The sequence below is a fragment of the Juglans microcarpa x Juglans regia genome, chromosome 5D, assembly GCF_004785595.1.
Source record: "Juglans microcarpa x Juglans regia isolate MS1-56 chromosome 5D, Jm3101_v1.0, whole genome shotgun sequence".
NCBI lineage: Eukaryota > Viridiplantae > Streptophyta > Magnoliopsida > Fagales > Juglandaceae > Juglans > Juglans microcarpa x Juglans regia.
Window position 1 is genome coordinate 28,196,642 of NC_054602.1, and position 21,859 is coordinate 28,218,500.

The window sequence follows — 21,859 nt, forward strand, 5'->3', positions numbered from 1 at the left end:
ACAATTAGATTATTGGTTTTTTTGCGAGTGCTTGTTATATTTCTAAAGTTTAGCAATATATTTATACATGTTGTTGTGATTTTATGCTTACTCTTGAAATAATTGTGATTATTTTTTGTGAATTTTGTGAATAGTTTATGAGCTTATGGTGTTTATTGATTATTTAATAAGTAGTATATAGATATAAATAGATATATAAAATGTAGTATATATATTATATTATAAGTTAGTATATAATAAAGAATTTAATAAGTAACAATTTAATATATATTATTGATTTATATATATGGTATAATTTATATATTATATACATTTATGTTCTCATTTAAAGTATTATGCTATCATACTATACAATGTAGTATATAGTTATAAATAGATATATAAAATGTAGTATATATATTATAGTATAAGTTAGTATATAATAAAGAATTTAATAAGTAACAATTTAATATATATTATTGATTTATATATATGGTATAATTTATATATTATATACATTTATGTTCTTATCTAAAGTATTATGCTATCATACTATACAATGTAGTATATAGTTATAGATATATAAAATATAGTATACATATTATATTATAAGTTAGTATATAATAAAGAATTTAATAAGTAACAATTTAATATATATTATTGCTTTATATATATGGTATAATTTATATATTATATACATTTATGTTCTCATTTAAAGTATTATGCTATCATACTATACAATGTAGTATATAGTTATCTTTTCAGATATATAAAATGTAGTATATATATTATATTATAAGTTAGTATATAATAAAGAATTTAATAAGTAACAATTTAATATATATTATTGATTTATATATATGGTATAATTTATATATTATATACATTTATGTTCTCATTTAAAGTATTATGCTATCATACTATACAATGTAGTATATAGTTATAGATATATAAAATATAGTATACATATTATATTATAAGTTAGTATATAATAAAGAATTTAATAAGTAACAATTTAATATATATTATTGCTTTATATATATGGTATAATTTATATATTATATACATTTATGTTCTCATTTAAAGTATTATGCTATCATACTATACAATGTAGTATATAGTTATATTTTCAGATATATAAAATGTAGTATATATATTATATTATAAGTTAGTATATAATAAAGAATTTAATAAGTAACAATTTAATATATATTATTGATTTATATATATGGTATAATTTATATATTATATACATTTATGCTCTCATTTAAAGTATTATGCTATCATACTATACAATGTAGTATATAGTTATAAATAGATATATAAAATGTAGTATATATATTATAGTATAAGTTAGTATATAATAAAGAATTTAATAAGTAACAATTTAATATATATTATTGATTTATATATATGGTATAATTTATATATTATATACATTTATGTTCTCATTTAAAGTATTATGCTATCATACTATACAATGTAGTATATAGTTATAGATATATAAAATATAGTATACATATTATATTATAAGTTAGTATATAATAAAGAATTTAATAAGTAAAAATTTAATATATATTATTGCTTTATATATATGGTATAATTTATATATTATATACATTTATGTTCTCATTTAAAGTATTATGCTATCATACTATACAATGTAGTATATAGTTATATTTTCAGATATATAAAATGTAGTATATATATTATATTATAAGTTAGTATATAATAAAGAATTTAATAAGTAACAATTTAATATATATTATTGATTTATATATATGGTATAATTTATATATTATATACATTTATGTTCTCATTTAAAGTATCATGCTATCATACTATACAATGTAGTATATAGTTATAAATAGATATATAAAATGTAGTATATATATTATAGTATAAGTTAGTATATAATAAAGAATTTAATAAGTAACAATTTAATATATATTATTGATTTATATATATGGTATAATTTATATATTATATACATTTATGTTCTCATTTAAAGTATTATGCTATCATACTATACAATGTAGTATATAGTTATAGATATATAAAATATAGTATACATATTATATTATAAGTTAGTATATAATAAAGAATTTAATAAGTAACAATTTAATATATATTATTGCTTTATATATATGGTATAATTTATATATTATATACATTTATGTTCTCATTTAAAGTATTATGCTATCATACTATACAATGTAGTATATAGTTATCTTTTCAGATATATAAAATGTAGTATATATATTATATTATAAGTTAGTATAGTAGGAATCGTACGTTCGAACGTTTCAAGTTAACGTTCGAACGTTAAAATAAGAGCGGGAAATTTCCCGCTCGATTAAGGTATCTGTGTGATTATTCAGACGTTCGGACGTTTAGACTATACGTTCGAACGTTATTTGATTAAAATCACCTGAAAATTATGTACATCCGAACACCAAATATGTTAACGTTCGAACGTTAGTTAAATTAGTGCGGAAAATTTAACGCTCCAATATGGTAACACTTTGATGAAATGTACGTTCGGAAGTTTAAGTTAAATGTTCGAACGTTTATCTGTAAATTTACGAACGTTCGAACGAAAAATTGTGATACATTCGAACATATATGAGGAAAGTGCGAGAACTTTCCCGCTAGATTTTATGTTATTAATAAGAAGGGTACGTTCGAACGCGTACTGTAAACGTCCGAACGTTATGAGCGGGGGAAATTTTAGTTTATAACGTTCGGACGTACAACTTAAACGTTCGAACGTTTAAACTAATAATTTACGGTATTAATCAGTACGCGCACGGGAGGAAGCGGATCATTTCTTCTTCTCCCGTGCGCGCAATAGACAGAGAGAGAGAGAGAGAGGGTGTTAGTGTGAGAGAGAGTTGAGTTAGAGAGTTAGAGAGAATTGAGTTTTGGTAAGAAAAAATTTTTATTTCTTGTTTTTATTTGAATTTTATGATATTTATACAATATGTTTTTGTTATAGAATATTTCTAATAAGTTAGTGTTGTATTTTTTTGAAGGATTGCTTGTTTTGGGAAGTTGGAAGAATTTGATTTGTAAGAGGATATTGTGAGTGTTAGGTATATTTCTAAACTTTATCAATATATTGTTGTGATTTTATACTTACTCTTGAAATATTGTGGTTATTATTTGTATAATTTGTAAATAGTTTGTGAGTTTTTGTAAATATGTTTTGATATGAATTTGAGCGATTTGTTTCTTATTAGAAATATATTTTCATTAGACTTTGTTAATACATGTTTATTACTTACTCAACTTTAAAAATATGTTAATACATGTAGCATGTTATTTTATGAATATATTGTTAGTTATTATGAATATGTTGTGATATGGACTTTAAATATTTAAATTATTATTTGTGAATGACGTTTGAATATATTTACATTATTACAAATAAGCAATAAGTTAGTATAGTAGGAATCGTACGTTCAAACGTTTCAAGTTAACGTTCGAACGTTAAAATAAGAGCGGGAAATTTCCCGCTCGATTAAGGTATCTGTGTGATTATTCAGACGTTCGGACGTTTAGACTATACGTTCGAACGTTATTTGATTAAAATCACCAGAAAATTATGTACATCCGAACACCAAATATGTTAACGTTCGAACGTTAGTTAAATTAGTGCGGAAAATTTCCCGCTCAAATATGGTAACACTTTGATGAAATTTACGTTCGGACGTTTAAGTTAAATGTTCGAACGTTTATCTGTAAATTTACGAACGTTCAAACGAAAAATTGTGATACATTCGAACATATATGAGGAAAGTGCGGGAACTTTCCCGCTAGATTTTATGTTATAAATAAGAAGGGTACGTTCGAACGTGTACTGTAAACGTCCGAACGCTATGAGCGGGGGAAATTTTATCATATAACATTCGGACGTACAACTTAAACATTCGAACGTTTAAACAAATAATTTTAGCATATAACGTTCGGACGTACAACTTAAACGTTCGAACGTTTAAACTAATAATTTTAGAACTTAATCAGTACGCGCACGGGAGGTCCATTGAACATTTTTTCTTCTCCCGTGGCGCAACACAGAGAGAGAGAGAGTTGAGTTAGAGAGTTAGAGAGAGTTGAGTTTGGTAAGAAAAAATTTTTATTTCTTGTCTTTATTTAAATTTTATGGTATTTATACAATGTATTTTTGTGATATGGATTTGAAAATTTGTGATAATAATATTTCAAATTAAGTAATAACAAATAAAAGTAACTCTTTAAGAATTATAATAATTAAAATTATTGTATAACCATTGAAATTTAAGAATGATAATTAAATATTTATAATAGTATTTGAAATTAAGTAATAACAAATAAAACTAACTCTTTAAGAATTATAATATTTAAAATTATATTAAACTTCTTTTACAATTTAAGTATAACAATTAAAATTATAATATAACCTTTAAAATACTCTTCAATAAAAAAGTCTTGAAACTTCTAAATAAGTAGAGTTTGAATATGTAAATTTACTTATTTATTATAAACTAAAGAGAAAGGAAATAAGGATCAAATAGATTCTTATATAAAAATTATATACTTATTGTCTATATAAGTAAATAACTCACTAAATTAAGTATAACAATTAAGATTATAATTGTAGAATGATAATAATTAAAATTATATAATAACCTTTAAAATTATATATAACAATTATAATCTCTAAATTTTGGTCTAATTGCTTGACTGTCATAGTCTCTTCGGCCTTGAGAGGAGAGTCGAGGTCGGACAGTTTGTGACGGTTAAGTAATTAGACCAAAATTTAAACATTTCTTCAAGATCATTCTCCCTTGTTGTGTACAAGACACGAAACAGGGGGTCACATAATCTTCCATCCCTCTTTAGTTTAACAATATGGAGATATTGTTGTATGATTGTACACTTAGATGCGTGTGACATTGCATAAATACCCTTAGACCCGTTTGGGAATCAGTGTACATTTATGTGTCCACTGATTCCTGAATTGTCCAGTGTGGACAGTTTGAGATTATATTATCTGTATTGCACATTTTTGTTACTCGCTACTTTCCACGTTTAATATGAAGTTTCGGTGTCTTCTTCTATTGTTCTTCGGGTATACTGTTCGTAGGGTCACAATTCCGATATTTGAACATGTATACTTGGAGAATTATGGGGAGGTGCTGCCGAAATTTCTACTAACGTAGAAATTAGTAGAGTGACGAGATTTGTGCAATATGGAGAATATAATCTCGAATGGGATAGGACCAACTACCTTATCAAAAAAGTAATGAGAATTGGAGCATGACATGCATGTGAATTTTCAATGTACGTGTTATTAATATATAGATGTTTTTAGAAATGGACAAAAATTGGATGCATCTGGACGATAGACTTGGAAAGGATTACGTACCCTATGCATGTGGAGTAAGAACTTTCATTGATTTTGCACGGGCTTCTACTGATAGTCGTGGTTACATTAAGTGTCCATGTCGAGGGTGAAAAATTTGTGTGCGATAGGATTGGATGAAGTAGAGCGTCATATATTTGTGAACGGTATGGATCTGGGGTATACGCGATGGGTACTGCATGGTGAGCCGTATGAAGGGTCAGCAGATGTATTGGTCGATCATCACAATTATTTGCTGCACATGGATGATGATTATGAGCATGATGAGATGGAGGAGATGTTGGGTGACATTGGAGCTGGGATGTTTATGGATGAGGTTAACGACAATGCCTCAACTGGTGGATCAGGGACTGATTGTGAAAATTTCCCTTCACTGTGGGAAGATGCAAAGCGCGAGCTTTACCCAGGTTGTACAAAACATTCCAAAATGTCGTTTATTGTGCGGTTGCTTCACATTAAATCATTGTGTGGGATGTCGACGAAAGCAATAAACATGGTATTGGACTTATTTAACGAGGTGCTTCCCGAAGGGTCTGCATTGCCTAAGAACTTTTATGAAGCGAAGCAGTTGAGAAAGGGATTAGGATTTGAGTACAAGTCCATACATGCATGCAAGAATGATTGTGTATTGTTCTGGAAGGAGAACGAGGAGAAACAAGCATGTCCTGTATGTGGAGAGTCGAGGTGGAAAGGTAAGAAAAAGGTCCCGGTTAAGGTGTTGCGGTATTTTCCCTTGAAACCTAGGTTGCAAAGACTATATATGTGTAAGAAAACAGCTCATGATATGAGGTGGCACGAGGAGAAAAGAGTTAAGAATGACGGGTATATGAAGCATCCAGCTGATTCACTTGCGTGGCAGTCTTTCGATAATCAGTATCCAGAGTTCGGGTTAGAAGCTCGGAACGTGCGCCTGGGACTCACAACCGATGGATTCAACCCTTTTGGGAATATGAGTACAAGTTATAGCACTTGGCCCGTGGTATTGATTCCGTACAATCTTCCACCATGGAGGTGCATGAAGGCGCCAAACTTTTTGTTAACTTTACTCATCTCTGGCCCTAGATCACCTGGGAATGATATTGACGTATTCATGCAGCCGTTGATTGAAGAGCTGAAAGAGTTATGGGAAACAGGGGTTAGAACTTATGATGCATCTAAGTCGATATCTTTTCAGATGCATGCTGCGGTAATGTGGACCATAAATGATTTTCCGGCATATGGGAATCTTTCCTGCTGGAGTACAAAAGGGAAGTTAGCGTGTCTGACGTGTAATAAAAAACTGCTAGTGAGTGGCTAAAACTTTCTCAGAAGTTGTGTTTCATGGGTCATCGACGTTATTTACCAGCAAATCATGCATGGAGAAGAGAATGTGCCAAGTTTGATGGGAGAGTAGAGGATAGGATTGCACCAAAAGAGTTATCTGGAGAAGAGATAGTGGAACAACTGGAACATGTTAGAGCGAACAATTTTGGCAAAGGTCGGGGAAAGAACAAGAGAAAACAAGCCGTACCAGAATTGAATTGGACAAAGCGTAGTATTTTTTTTGACTTGCCGTATTGGTCGTTATGCAAGTTGCGACATAGTTTGGATGTAATGCATATAGAGAAGAATATTTGTGATAATATACTGGGTACATTGATGAGTATTAACAAAAAGACGAAAGACACGATCAAGACGAGGAAAGATCTTGAGAGAATGAGAATTAAACATAATCTGCATTTACGGATGGAAGGCAACATGGTGGTCATGACGCATGCATGTTTTACGATGACGAGGGAGGAGAGGATGGATTTCTGCAAATGGTTGCAAGGTGTGAAGTTGCCAGATGGTTATGCTTCAAATATTGGTAGATGCGTGAGTCCTGATGATTGGAAAATCAATGGATTGAAAAGTCATGATTGTCACGTATTTTTGCAGAAGTTATTACCTGTGGGAATTCGTGGGAAGCTTACATCTAATGTACGTGTGGCCATATCTGAACTATGTATGTTTTTCAAGGATTTGTGCGCTCGGATAGTAAATCGAGATGTGTTGTCAAAATTGGAAGAAGACATTGCTACTATACTATGTAAATTCGAGCAGATCTTTCCACCATCATTTTTTGATGTCATGGTCCATTTAGCAATACATTTACCGCGAGAGGTACTTCTGGGTGGACCAGTGTAGTTCCGTTGGATGTATCCAGTTGAAAGATATTTGGGTCGATTGAAGCGCACTGTTGGGAATAAAGCCAAAGCTGAGGGTTCAATAGCAGAGGCCTATATACACGATGAATGGTTAACATTTTGCTCTCTATATCTTCGCGGTGTCGAGACACGATTTAATCGTCAAGAGCGAAATGCTGATCTTGCTACTCCGCCTCCTCGTGAGCTATCAGTATTTTTCCAGAATGTACGACCCTTGGGTGCACAAACAGGTTACGATTTAATTGATGGAGAGTTTGGTAAAGTTCGGTGGTATGTGCTAAATAACTGCCGAGAGATTGATGATTATCTTAGGTATGTCATTTCATTTCTTTGAATAATTATAGTTTTCTTTAAATTAATTAGAATTGTTGTGCTCAAAATATACTTCTTTTGCAACATGTTATAACAGTGACCACATGGACAAACTTAGGACGGAAGGCGTAGAAAATATAGAGGCAAGACACGAGGAAGAATTTCCCGGATGGTTTGAAGAACGTGTATGAACTAAAATTATATATATGTTATATTGTGAAATTTTTAACTCTGGATAATGAAATAATAAATATATACTATTTCAATTTATAGATTTTGGAACAACGTGCTCGTGATCCCGGATCAATTTCTTCTGAATTGTATGCATTGGCCCGTGGTCCCTCAAATAGAGCACTTCGATATACTGCATGCACGGTTCGAGGTTATAGATTTCATACTTTGGACCGTGAACGTAATAGAAAGACTCAAAATTGTGGTGTGTTGGTCGAGGGGAGTCATGGAACAGATGATATTGACTATTATGGTGTCATACGTGATATTATCGGATTGAAATATCTGGGTGGGTCAGTAACATATGTCTTTAAATGTGATTGGTGGAATCTAGGCGGTGGTCGGGTTTCGATACATAGGGATAATCACTTTACGAGTGTCAATACTGCATCTAAATGGTACGAAGATGATCCATTCGTATTGGCTTGTCAAGCTACCCAAGTCTATTACTTGATTGATCCAATGAAAAGTGCTGATGAAGATAGTGGGGAGATAACTTGGCGAGTCGTACAAAAATTTGTTCCTCGAAATATATATGAAGCAGGAACGGGTGCAGATTACGAGAATAGTGAAGATGAAGATGACACTCCGATTGTTGAGGCTTACCAGGAAGATGGAGAGGGTATTAACTTGTTTGTTGACCTCGGTGCACTCGAGTTGCTCCCCTTGTGTAGAGATGATGTCTCACCCGTACATCTCGACCCGTCTGTATTAAATGATCATTCAATTCAAGTTAGTGAGGAGGAAGAAGAAGAAGACGAGTCAGAAGATGAAGACGAATCAGAATCTGGGCAGGAGGTGGATAAAGATGATGAAGAAGAGGTGCATGATGATGATGAAGATGTTATTGATGGAGATTCTGAAACAAGCATGGAAAATTCATCTGAAGAATAAAAGTACTAAATATTTTATTCATATAGGTGACTATAAAATATCTTGAATTTTCATAATTTCTTCTAATTAATTTTCTTTGATATAATTAATTATTTTCAAGAATGCCGCCAAAACGACAACGAAGAAATGTGCCTCCGCCAAGTCCAAGTCCTGAACCCATTGAGGACTTCCCACTCGAGGAATCCGTTCCTGAAGATCAAGCTAACACAGAAGAGAACAACAGCCAGTCGACACCTACCAGTAAGGAAATATTGTCGTTGATAATTATATATATAGTTAATACTTTTTTCTCAATAACTATATAATGATAATTATAGTATATCTATTATCATGTAGTTGATGCATCTGCACGTCGCGGTCGTGGCTATACACGTGGAATCTCTCTTGAAAAAAATAGAAGGCATGGTAAACTAAATATCACAATTCCTGATAATTCCACTGGAGGAGTGGATGATAGTGCATCAGCGCTTTCCTCCTATATTGGCACAGTAGTTCGAGCTTATGCTCCATTTTATGTGTGCTCATGGCGAGATGTTCCGAATGAGATTAAGGAGCACATTCGAAGTCGTGTGCTGGTGAGTTTACTTTTCAGTACATTTTTTTCACCTAGATTAATATATTATATTTTTTACCTGATTCCCTTATTAGGATGAATTCGACCTCGACTTTGGCCGTAGCGAGGATTTGAGAACCGTGAATGAGTTGATGGCTACACTATTCCGACGTCACAAAAGACGATGTCATGACCACTTCAAGAAGTTTGAGACGTTGGAAGAGGCTACGCAGTCTCCTTTTCAGCAGATGAAGTTAGATGATTGGAGAAAGTGTTGTGATCTTTTCGCATCTCCAAATTATCAGGTATTTTACATTTATATCTTTTAATTATTTACATTCATATTCGTTTTATATATTATATGTATACATATTACAATTAACATTTTTAATATATTTTGTAGCACTTGAGTTCTAAAAATGCACAGAATAGATCCGTTCTGACTTTCCACCATCGTGCCGGTTCAAGGTCATTCCACCGTCTTGCTGAAAAAATGGTAATTAAAAAATTAAAAAATTCATTTATTTTCCTGATATTATTTCTGATAAGTACTAATATTATCTTTTTAAAATTGCTAATATTCTCGCTTTGTTAGAAACGTGATGATCCTGAAAACTTTTCCCTCATTCATGTCTATGCTGCTGCTCACACTAATGAGCATAGTGAGTGGATGGATCCTGTCGCTGCAGATAATTATGTTTACAGTGTTAATTTTGTTAAATAAATTATTTATATAATATTTTAATAGTTTATTTCTTATTTCTATTTCTTTTAATACGTTACTAATTATTTACGATCATTACCTGTTAAATTGCAGAGCAAAATGTTGGAGGTGCAGTCGGCTTCTGAGGAATCCTCTCCTAGTGACATAGACATATTCACGCAAGTGCTCGGGCCGCAGTCTAGTATGGCAAGAGGTTTAGGACGATCTATCAAGCATAAATGTTCATCCTCCTCAACCTCATCAGCTTCACAAATTAATAATCTTACGGCAGATTTAGAAGCTGCACGGCGTGAGAATGAGTATATGAGGTCGAGACAACAAGAGTTAGAGTCTCTCTTAGAACGACAGTCTCATTTAGAGACGCGTTTGCAAGACCAACAGAGAGACCAGGAGGAAAGAATACGCAATGAAGTGCAAGAGCAAATGCAACGGGAGATGATGGTGCAAATAGAACGTGTTATGTCGTTGCAACAGAATCCCCGTGGGCGAGGGAAAAAGAAGAAATAAATTTTATCAATTTTTCTGACTAGTTTTAATATCTAATTTTGTACTTTTATAAGACATTGTTACTTGTTAATTGGGTATGTAATATGATACAATTGGTATTATGTTTTTAAATTTTATGAAATTAGTATTTCTCATCTGTACGTTCGAATGTAAATAAAAATCGTTCGAACGTTGGTTCACACTGTAACAAACGTTCGAACGTAAATACAATTGAATCGTTCGAACGTTAAACTATACGTTCGAACGTACTCACGCTAAAACGAACAAACCGTTCGAACGGTAAAGCGACTAACGTTCGAACAAAGAACTTGCATTCGGACGCTCCTTCGTTTACATTCGAAATAACGTCCAAACATTAAACGCGCTACGTTTGAACATTTACGTTTACGTTAGAACAAATATTCGAACGTTTAATGTAATTAACGTTCGGACGCATTAACATTCGAACGTAAATTTTATACGTTCGAACACGATATCCAACGAACGTCAACTTCTCTCATTCGAACGCCAATCGGTCGGGTATAACGTCCAAACGTTTGATTTTACGTCCGAACGTGATTTTCTGTGACAGTTCATAACCGTCACAAAAAAAGGAACGTTCGAACGTTGTACCCAACGGAACACTTCCAACCGTCACTAAAAATATTTTTTGTGACGGTTGAACAGTAAACCGTCACCAAATGTTTTCTGTGACGCACTTTAGGTGACGGTCAAGGTGACGGTTTCAAACCGTCACCAAATATGTTTAGTGACGGTTAGCCATTTTTTTGTGACAGTTTTCTCTGTCACAAAACACACATTCTGTTGTAGTGTATATGCTTCTTATAAAATATAATTTTATTAACAATCAATCATATATATTATATGCTTCCATATTTTTATTTATCAAATAATTATATAATTAAAAATTGTGAAAAGTAATGCTGTTGTTGCTTGCTTGTGTACGTAAGTTGGTTTGAATCACTTACATATGGTAATCTATAGCGACATTTAAGCCTTGTTTGAATGTTGAGTTAAGTTGAGATGAATTGAATTTTTTATGAATAATAGTGAGTTGAGATGGTGTAGTAAGTTTTGTGGGGCCGACCTAAGAAGAATTTAGATGTGTTTGGATGTTAAGATGAGTTTAAATGTATTTATAGGAAGTTGAAAAATGTTGTAGGTCTCGCGTGTAAAAAAATGTTGAGTTAAAAAAGATTGTAGGTTCTACGTGTAAAGATGTTTTGAATTGATATAAGTTTAGTGATTTAAGAGTTAGGTGTTTGGATGTTATATTCAACTTAAAATTAGATTAAACTGAGTCCAAGTCGAAACGAGGGCTTAGAAAGATGTTACTGGGCTTTATGTTTTTAAAGATGTTATTGGGCTTCAAATTGCAAGACAAGTAGGATCGAGGCACCAATGTTGTCGCATAAAAGAAGGGATAGGTGCTACATGTGGGAAGCAAAAGACCAAGTTCTCAGAGAAGGGACAACAACCTTAGTAATTCAGCAGTGGCATTGACAAGGGATTTGTACTTAAGTGCTTCATTTGGAGACAATGGGCTACTTTTTTTTGCTCCATGATAGTAGATTATGACCAAGGAATACATAGTAAGTAGCTAGAGATCATTGATTTCTTGTCAACTGATGTGTAATGGTGTGTTTCAAGTAGCGAAAAATGTTCTTCAAAGTAGTTGGAATTTGGAAGCTTTGTTGATTGCATAGGCAACGTCTAGTTTATGTTTAGGTGACAAGTATTGGAAGATGCCCACAATGCTACGATATGTAGTAGAATTGTAGGAGGATCAGCAAATCTGAGAGGCCAATTTATTGCAGGAGACTGGAAGTTTGAAGGAGGATAACGCACGACGAACTTATATGTTGAAGATGAGGCCATTGTGTGTGAGAAATATGCTCACTAATGAAAGCAAACACCAAATTAAAGGAGACTAGCCATGAGAGAAGACTATAAGGATAGAGGCCACATCTACACGAAAAAAAAGATGGAGGAAATTCAAAGAAGATCCACTCACTTGTTATCTCGAGTAAACTAATTAATATGCTTAAGTTTATGATTTTCCACTAATTGTTTTGATAGATTTTAATATAAATTGCTACTGAATTATGATTTAGAAGAATAGATAAGTACTAAAACATAATAGTTATTAAAAATTATTATTATCTACAATATTATGAGTTTAATTATTAAATGGAATGTTATGATACGATTCCTGGGATTTTTAGTGATGTATAGTATTTCTTTTAGGTAACAAGTTATAAAGAGAATATTAAGAATCAACATTTCAAAATAAGCAGATTGATCATAAATAAGGATTAACACATAGTTAGATTATTATTATTATTGAAGCCCATTTCTTGATAGCCACCTTTATGTACCACTTATGTCATGAGTTATGCAAACATGTCATTCATCATAGTCCATGATCATGTTAAATTCCACATCAAGTTTAATTCAACATTTATAATTATGTATGTAATATGTATATCATGCATTTCACGTTGCATAAGATACGAAAGATTTCTTAAGTTTAAATGCAAGATAAGTTCAAAATAGTTTAACAAGATGGCCATTCAGTTTCATGGGTGAATATACAAGCCACAGACTCAAGTGTGGTCCAATGTAATATGCCATAATACTACTCAGCGGCTTCCCTTGCGATTACAGGATATGGTGCTCGTGCACAACTTTGCACACAGGATTAAGTGTGTTGGCCAGTCAAATCACTTAGTTAATTTAGATAATTAAGACGTCATGCATAGCATGAGCATTAGTATGAAATGTCATGAACTTTTATTTTCTCAACATGAAAATTTTATGTTAAGTCTTACGTTTATTATGTTTACATTGTGATTGGTTTCTTAATGAGTCTTTGACTCATTTTAGTTTTATTTCATTTTTTAACCATCTAGGTGAGGAGGATGATGATTATGAGCAGGCGGGCCAAACTTAGAAGGTGCAGACTGATGAACCTTTGATTTTATTTTACGATTGTCTTTTCCATTTAGTTGGTTTGGGAACTTTGACATGATTATGTTTTAGATATGGTTTATTTTTAAATATTCTTTATGGGATAAATAATGTTTTATTTAATTATGCAAGTATCTTGTCTGGCTTTAATTACATATGTACATGACATTCCTAACCTAAAAGAATGGGATGTTACAGCATGACACGTTGAATAAGTTTATCTTGGTGAAACTAGGTTGTATAATCTAGATTGGTGACAAGGCTCTTGGAGTTGGAGCTACCAAAAGGAGCATGGAGAAATCGAGAGGGCATGTCAACGTGCCATCAACATAGCCAAAATGTTGTTGGCTTTCATATAACAACCCACTATAAATTCAATGGTGGAATTTCTATAGAGTTTAAGAATCTCGTGAAAACTCCGTAAGTTTTCACGAATCAACCAGTCGCGAAGGTTTTAGTCTGTTAACATAGTCAGTGTTACCACTTACTGTGGTGCCAGAAGGGCGATCGTATTTATTTGAAATATAGTTAGAAGTATCAGAATATGATATGGTTTGCTTCATTAGACTTAGAGGAGTATTTAGGATTTTAAGACGTAATAATCTCATTTTCAGTTTTCGGACGAAACGCTTGTTTGAAAATGCGTTTTGTTTATTTCGAGACACTTCAGAGTTGAATTTCGATAAATAAATTGCACAGTTAGTTTAGTATGTATATTTAGGATTTTTCAGTCCAAAGTATTTTTGCACTTTCCCGAAGTGAATAATAACGTCAATAGTAGTACCTAGTGCAATATTTTCAAAATCACAGTGTGAAATGTCCAAATTAGGTTAGAGAAGTTTTGTTTGGACACTTGACAAGATATTAGCCACACTTGGTTAATAGTATTGGACACTTGGTATCAAGAGGAGCCATGAGATGGAAATGTGAAGGAAATCAAAATGTGAGATCATGTCACCTAAGCAAAACCCTATTCCATCCAATCATCCATTTTGTGTCAAATCAAAGAGGGTTTCAACTAATACTTAGAATCCAATTGAAACCCCAAAAGTTTGGTAGAAACTGAAACCCAAAACATGTACCCCAAACCCCAAACATGATTTCAAAACCCTATTGGATCGGATTTCTAGCATTGTGTTTAATCACTTAATTAAATCACTTCCACATGTTATTAATTCCTCAAATTCATCTTATGACATCATTATCCAACCTTTTAAATCTTGGAAATTTTATTGGGCCAAGAAGAATTAGATTTGAGCTTGATAGCATCTCAAACCTTAACCAAACACTCTTTAAACCCAAATGAAAACCATTTGTTTAAAGCCCATTAAGGCCCACAAATTTTGGCCACTTTAGCAAAGCTTCTTGTAGAAGTTTCCACCTACCCATGGCAGGCCATCCACTGCTCCTAATAGCTCCGAAGTCATATATGATGTGAAGGCCAAAGGCCACCTTACCACCACCCTTCTCTTAGAAGTTTCCTTGGCTGAAAGCCACTCACTATTTGCACATTTTTATGACCTAATCTTCCTTCATCAAGATGTCACTCAAGGCCATACCTCCATTTTCAGAAGTACTTGAGGTGTCCAGGTCACTACTTCCCTCACTTAAGCACTTTTCATCCCATTCTTGGAAAGAAACCCTTGGGAGCTTTCTTAGGCAAATTCCAGAGATTTTTTGCGTGCCATTTTGGAAACCCTTGTATGTATATTCTCACAATACTTCCTTCATGAACGTTGTTCTTCCTTGAGTCTAGTTTCCTTGGATATCTTTTTTGTTTGATTTCATTGTAATTTTTTTTGGTCAAAAGTTATTTTAACTATGGAGATGTCAATCTAGGCAATAAACTGGATAATATGTTGTAGTTTGGAGTTTTTGACCAAGCTAATGGGCAAATCTTAGTCCAAAATTTTTATGTAGTTTTTTCAACATGTTTATATGAATTTATTGTGGAGATTAGTTGTATGATTAAAACTTTTGATGAAAGATTATCTTAAATCTAAAGGGTTAAAAACTGGAAAAGGAAAAATAATTTTTGTTTTAAGAAAGTTTGGATCTTTTGTGGTTTAATCTTACTCCAATAAATTTGATATTTTTATTTGATGATTATTAGCCTTGTATCTACATGTTAGGATGTTCGTTTGAAGATTTTTTGTGATAGTTTCAAATATATGAATTTTATGCAAGAGAATACTCGGTTGGGTCAAAAGTTTGATATTTTTGGCTAGATCCATGTTTTGGTTTATTTTTATCCATTTGATTTTAAGTTTAATGCTTGGATCTACTTTAGGACACATTTTAAACCACTTAATATTTTGGTTTGAAGATTATGCCTTGGATCAAGTGTTTGATCAAAGCAAGTTGAGAAAAGATTTTTGTTTTTGGCTAAGTATTGGAGCCGAGTACTTCAAGTGAGATTTTGTGATTTTTGGTGACTTTTATATGTTGATTCAAAGCATGTTAGTTCTTAAGAATGTATTATAAAAATGTTAGAAGGAAGTTTTAGATCTTTGGAGTTCTTGGAGATGTTTTGAAAAAAGGTCAAACCATGAGCTTCAAGGGTTTGTATTTTAGTTAAAAAGTTCGAATGTTTTAAACATGTTTTTAAACTTAGGATATAAGGATCTTTGTTGCAATATTTCAATTTGATCATGAGTTTTGGTGTTGGAAGAAATTGCAACAAAAATCAAGAGATATGGCCTTTGGAAGTTTCGGCCCTATGATGTTTTTTATAGTTGTGTTTGGTTTTAAATTTTTCTAAGTTGATATTTGAGTTTGAGACAAAATTGACACGTTTAGTTCATGTTTAGCATTTCCAGTTCAGTCAATGTTTAGTTTAGTTCAATTCGTCTTCAGTCTCAGTTTAGTTCACGTTTAGTTCAAGTTCAATTCATGTTCAGTTTCTTGCTAGCTTTATGTCATGTTTAGTTCACGTCAGTTAAGTTCTTCTCATGTTAGCTCAAGTCATGTCTGTACACGTCTTGTTAAATCTCAAGTCATGCCAAGCTTATTTATGATCATGTATGCATTTATGCTTCTTTTTGTCATGCATGCATCTTTAACCTATATATTAAGTTATCTGCTAACTTGCTGAGAGTTGTAATTAAATCTCACTTGGTAGTCCCAACTACCATTCCCTCCCGAATGGTAGACGATGTGTCATGATCTGGAGAACCCATACATGAGAGATTGGATGAGGTCGAATAGAATGTGGAGCAGATAAATAGTTGATGGAGCCTAACCCCCATTTTCTGGACGTCAGTTTGGATATCATAGTTGAGCTATGTGAATGGTTTAACGAATTAATACAATAATTTTTATTTCCAGACTGCAGTTTACATATCCCAACGCTTCAAGTTCAATCAAATCCCAAGTAGAATTTGAGGGCATCACACTTGGTCTAGCATATCTTTGGTGCCATATCAAATAAATGTCGAAAAGATAATTTCCCTACTTTGGGGGTAGGCTACACAACTTGTCTTGGAAAGGGAATGACAACGCCAAATCTCTAGAAATTAAGAGCATCCACATTGAGATAACCAACATCTCCCTAAACTTTAGTCAAAAATCATATTTTACTATTTCAACTACTCATCTTTCCAAAACATCATAAATCATATTTTCTCTCGTTTCTCTATTCTATTAAAATAATCTTTTTTTTAAATATTTCTTTATTATTTTTTCTTACTTCCCTTTATAATCTTAACTACTTATTATTTTGTCATTTTCCTTCTTTTTTGAACTACTAGCCCCTAGCGAATATTTTAAATAAAAATTTAAATTATTTTTTGAGGGCACGATAATAATTTCAAGAGGATTACGTTTTTAAAAGGAATAATTGTTTTTTTCAAAATTCTTTTTCTCCAACTATAATATTTTGTAACATTTAAATTCTCAATTGTAATACTTATTGTCCTTCTTCTAACGGTAATATTTTTGTCGTTTTCCTAATGATCATATTTTCAATGGGTGATATTTGGGTGTATAAATAAGAGCACTTACTCTTTCATTGACATCGAGAGCAACCTAAGTTGCATTTGAAATTAAGAGAATATTTTCATTTCGACCTCATTCTTCACTTTTGTCAAATGGCTTGTTCTTTCTTTCTTTCGCAAATTGGTTCTTCACTTAGATTCAAAAGATGAGTTGGAGATAGTTCTCAATGAAGATAGAGGATCATCATCTACTCATAGTGGTACTCATCAACGCCATAAGTACAAGGCGTGATCATAGACAAGGGCATGAATGGCTATTTCAAGACTATTTTGTAGAATCACCAATATATCCCTTGAACATATTTTGAAGAAGATTCTGTGTGGATCGGTATCTTTTTTTTTTTTCATATTCAACAAGAGGTAGAGGCTTACGAGTCCTACTTCATCCAAATAAGTGATAATGCTGGAAGACTCGGTCTTACAATGCTTGCGTATGAAGTAACCGCTGATTTTATGGATGAATACATATGGATTAGAGAAAGCATCACAATAGAGAGGTTGAAACAATTTGTGGAAGTGGTCGTAAATGTTTTTCTAATGAATTTTTGAGATCTCAAAATGCTAATGATATTGCTCTTTTACTCGCTGTTGGTCAACAAAGTACATTTCCAGGGATGCTAGGAAGTATTGATTGCAGGTATTGGAAGTGGAAAGATTTAATGTTTGTGTGTAAATGTATGTACTTTGGTCATAGTCATGAACCACCTATTATATTAGAATTAGTGGCATCATATCATCTTTGGATATGATATGTCTTTTTTGAATTATCCAGTTCTCATAATGATAACAATATGCTAGAGAGATCTATTATTTTCATTAAGCTCGCCCAAAGACGTGCTCCTCCAGTCAATTACTCAATTACTGATAGTGACTACATTATGGGGTACTACCTTGCTGATGGCATTTATCCAAAATGATCAACAAACATTTGTGAAAACGATCTCATCTCCATAGGAGAACAAGAAGAAATATTTTGCAGCAGCACATGAATCAACAAGAAATGATGTAGAGCGTGTATTTGGGCTCCTTCAAAAACTCTCTTTAATCATTCATAAACCAGCTCGAATGTTCAAAATTAGTGATATGAACATATAATGAACGCATACGTAATTTTACATAACATGATTATAGAAGACGAGCGAGATTATAATGGTGTTCCTGACTTCGAGTACGAACAAGTTGATAATAATCCTCCTGAACTGTCGTGTAATCTTACAACTGAACTTATGGCATTCATTCAATGTCTTCATCAAACTAGAGACACTTTGGCTCATGATCAGCTCCAATTGGACCTAATTAAGCATCAATGCAATTATATAGCCAGATTTAGAAAATCAACCAGCTAGTTTAATATCTATTGTCAGTTTGGTTTTTCCATTCCTATGTACGATTTCAGTTCCCTAATAAATGTTATCACAACAAGATTTGGGCTAATATTTCAAAATGAATATTTGTAGTATCTTTTAACCATATTTCCATCTAAAATCAAGTTTTTCATATTTTAATCGAACTTATGACCTCTGCTATAATAGCATGTTAAATCAAACTTATCCCAAAAGTTTAAATTGATGGGAAATGGTAGATTTTATTATTTATTTTATATCTTAACAACAGATGATGTCCTCAAATCTAACACTTGTGAATTAAAACAGTTAAGGAGATACAAATAAACCAATGCTTGCGATTGTTAAAAATTGTTAGGATGATTAAATCAATTTCACAAAATTGTCACTCTCAACTATCACTGCTTATCTGCATTACGTTTTGCCATAATTTTCATTTAATGTTGTTGAAAATATATAAATTGCATTTCAAGTAAGGCAGTAACATCCATCAACATGATCCGTTCTTCCCTTTCTAATCGCTCCCTCTCCACTTTAAACCAGGCATATTCAAGTCTGTCCACTTCCAACCTTAGCCTCTCATCATTCTTTTGTATTCTATGCTCTTCCCTTTCTCGATCATAATGCATTTTTTGCTCATTCATCCTGTTGATCTTGACAATGTTCTCAGCTGGCCTAGTTGGGGCCTTCCGTTTTGCTTTCTCCGCTTTCCTTCCCAATGGCCTCTCCAATTCAATAACATCATTCTGCTCCCCATCATTTACTGAATCTAGAGCAATAGAGGTACGAGTTGGGGTCGGTGACATTATAGATCTTTGCTTTGGACCATCCTTGGAGCAACACTGAATCCATTTTGATTGATCTTTCAACATGTGCCAACAATGCTTAAATGAGAATTGGTTTTTCTGTAGTGATTGGTACATAAGTTTCATTTTGTTAAACTTGTAAAATACAAACAAACATAAAACAATTAGCATGTATTTATCCAAAAATCTAATAAACAGTATGTACAAGAGCTTGAAAGTAATGGATGGATATACCTTATCTTGCTTGGTCTTGCCACTTTGATATAACTCTTCGACTTGGGCTAACTTCGGACTAAATTGTTGGTTTCTTTTTTAATCGCAGACCACCGATGCATTAAAGACCCAATAGTCCAGTCTGTTGTAATTTGCTTATACTGATTGAAGTATTAAAAAAAACTTTCTTCCAAAGTTGAGCATGTTTTTATCGATCAATTAGATTGCATCTAAGATAGTATTTAACCATGCCGAAACAAGTAGTTTATCTTCCTCTTGTGTGAAGTTGGCACCCCTTTGTGATTTTTTTGTGATAAGAACCTCTACTCGAGGTGGGGATAGAGAGTGTTTCACCAATACTGGATTGTCTTGAGTTTGGCCCAAGAAGGTATTGGCAATATTAAGGTCCTGATTTAGGAGGTTTCTGAAGAACATATTTACATACTCGTTTGAGTCCATCTTTATAAAATGGTAGAAAATAAAAGAATCTAGACATGTTAGATACCAAATATCAATGGTGAAAGTATTTTGCAAACCGACTTAAGAAAAGAATGGTGACATAGAGTAAGGGGCAATAACTTATGGCTGTAACAATCGGTTACCAATATTCTAAGTCTTCACACAGATATTGGACATCCGAGTACCTTGCCATGGAGTTTGTGCCCATTTCTCTTGTCCCCACTCAAGTTTGAAATTATCACAGTCGAAAGGGAAACAAAACCTAGCAAGCCAACTAAGCAACGCAAGGAGTCAATGAAACTATCCAAAGCACAAAACAAAGTCCAAAACAGATTATTAAGGCATAGACACACCCACCCAACATGTCAAAGCACAACACAACCGAGATCAACCAACATGGGCCATGCCCCCTTGCACACCGACCCAACATCTCAATAAAGCACAAAACATATCACAAAAAAAAAATTATAAGGCAAAACAATGTAAAAAAAAAAAAAAAAAGTTATAGGAATCAACAAAGTTACTGCCAACAAGGGTTGATGGGCCCCCCACATCAACCAACAAGGACCAAGCCCCATTGCACACCTACCCAACATCTCAACCTATACAGCCCCAACGACAGCCTATGCATATCAACCCCAAAAGCGACAAAGAGAATGCACTAATTCAAGAGCAAAGTAGTCAACAATAAAGCGATTGACAGAAATCACAAAGCACAAATCTCAGAAATCACAAAGCACCGAGCACAAATCACAACCTGTTATTACAAACCACAAAGCACGAATCTTAGAAATCACAACTAATCAACAATCAAGATCAAAACATTACATAAAGCACAAATCACAGAATCTGTACAATGGAAAACAAAGACAATGAAAATTTGTCAAAGTCCCAAAACAGAAACATAGAAGTTATAAAAATCAAAGATGGAATAATCGAGTCAGAGCCCAATAAAGCAGAAATCACAACTAGTTATCACAAACCACAAAACACGAATCTCATAAAATCATGGCCAACCAACAACCAAGATCACCATATTACTCAAAGCACAAATCACAGAATCTGTACAATGAAAATTTGTCAAAGCCCCAAAATAGGAGCATAGAAGCTATACAAATCAAAGATGGAATAATCGAATTAGAGACCCAATGGTACAAATCAGAGCCCTAATGCTGCCACAATCGAATGGTAACAAATGGAATAACAGAGCATTGAACCAATACAAGTTCCAATACAATGGGCCTACAACATTCCCATGAAAGAGAGACAGACAGGCAGAG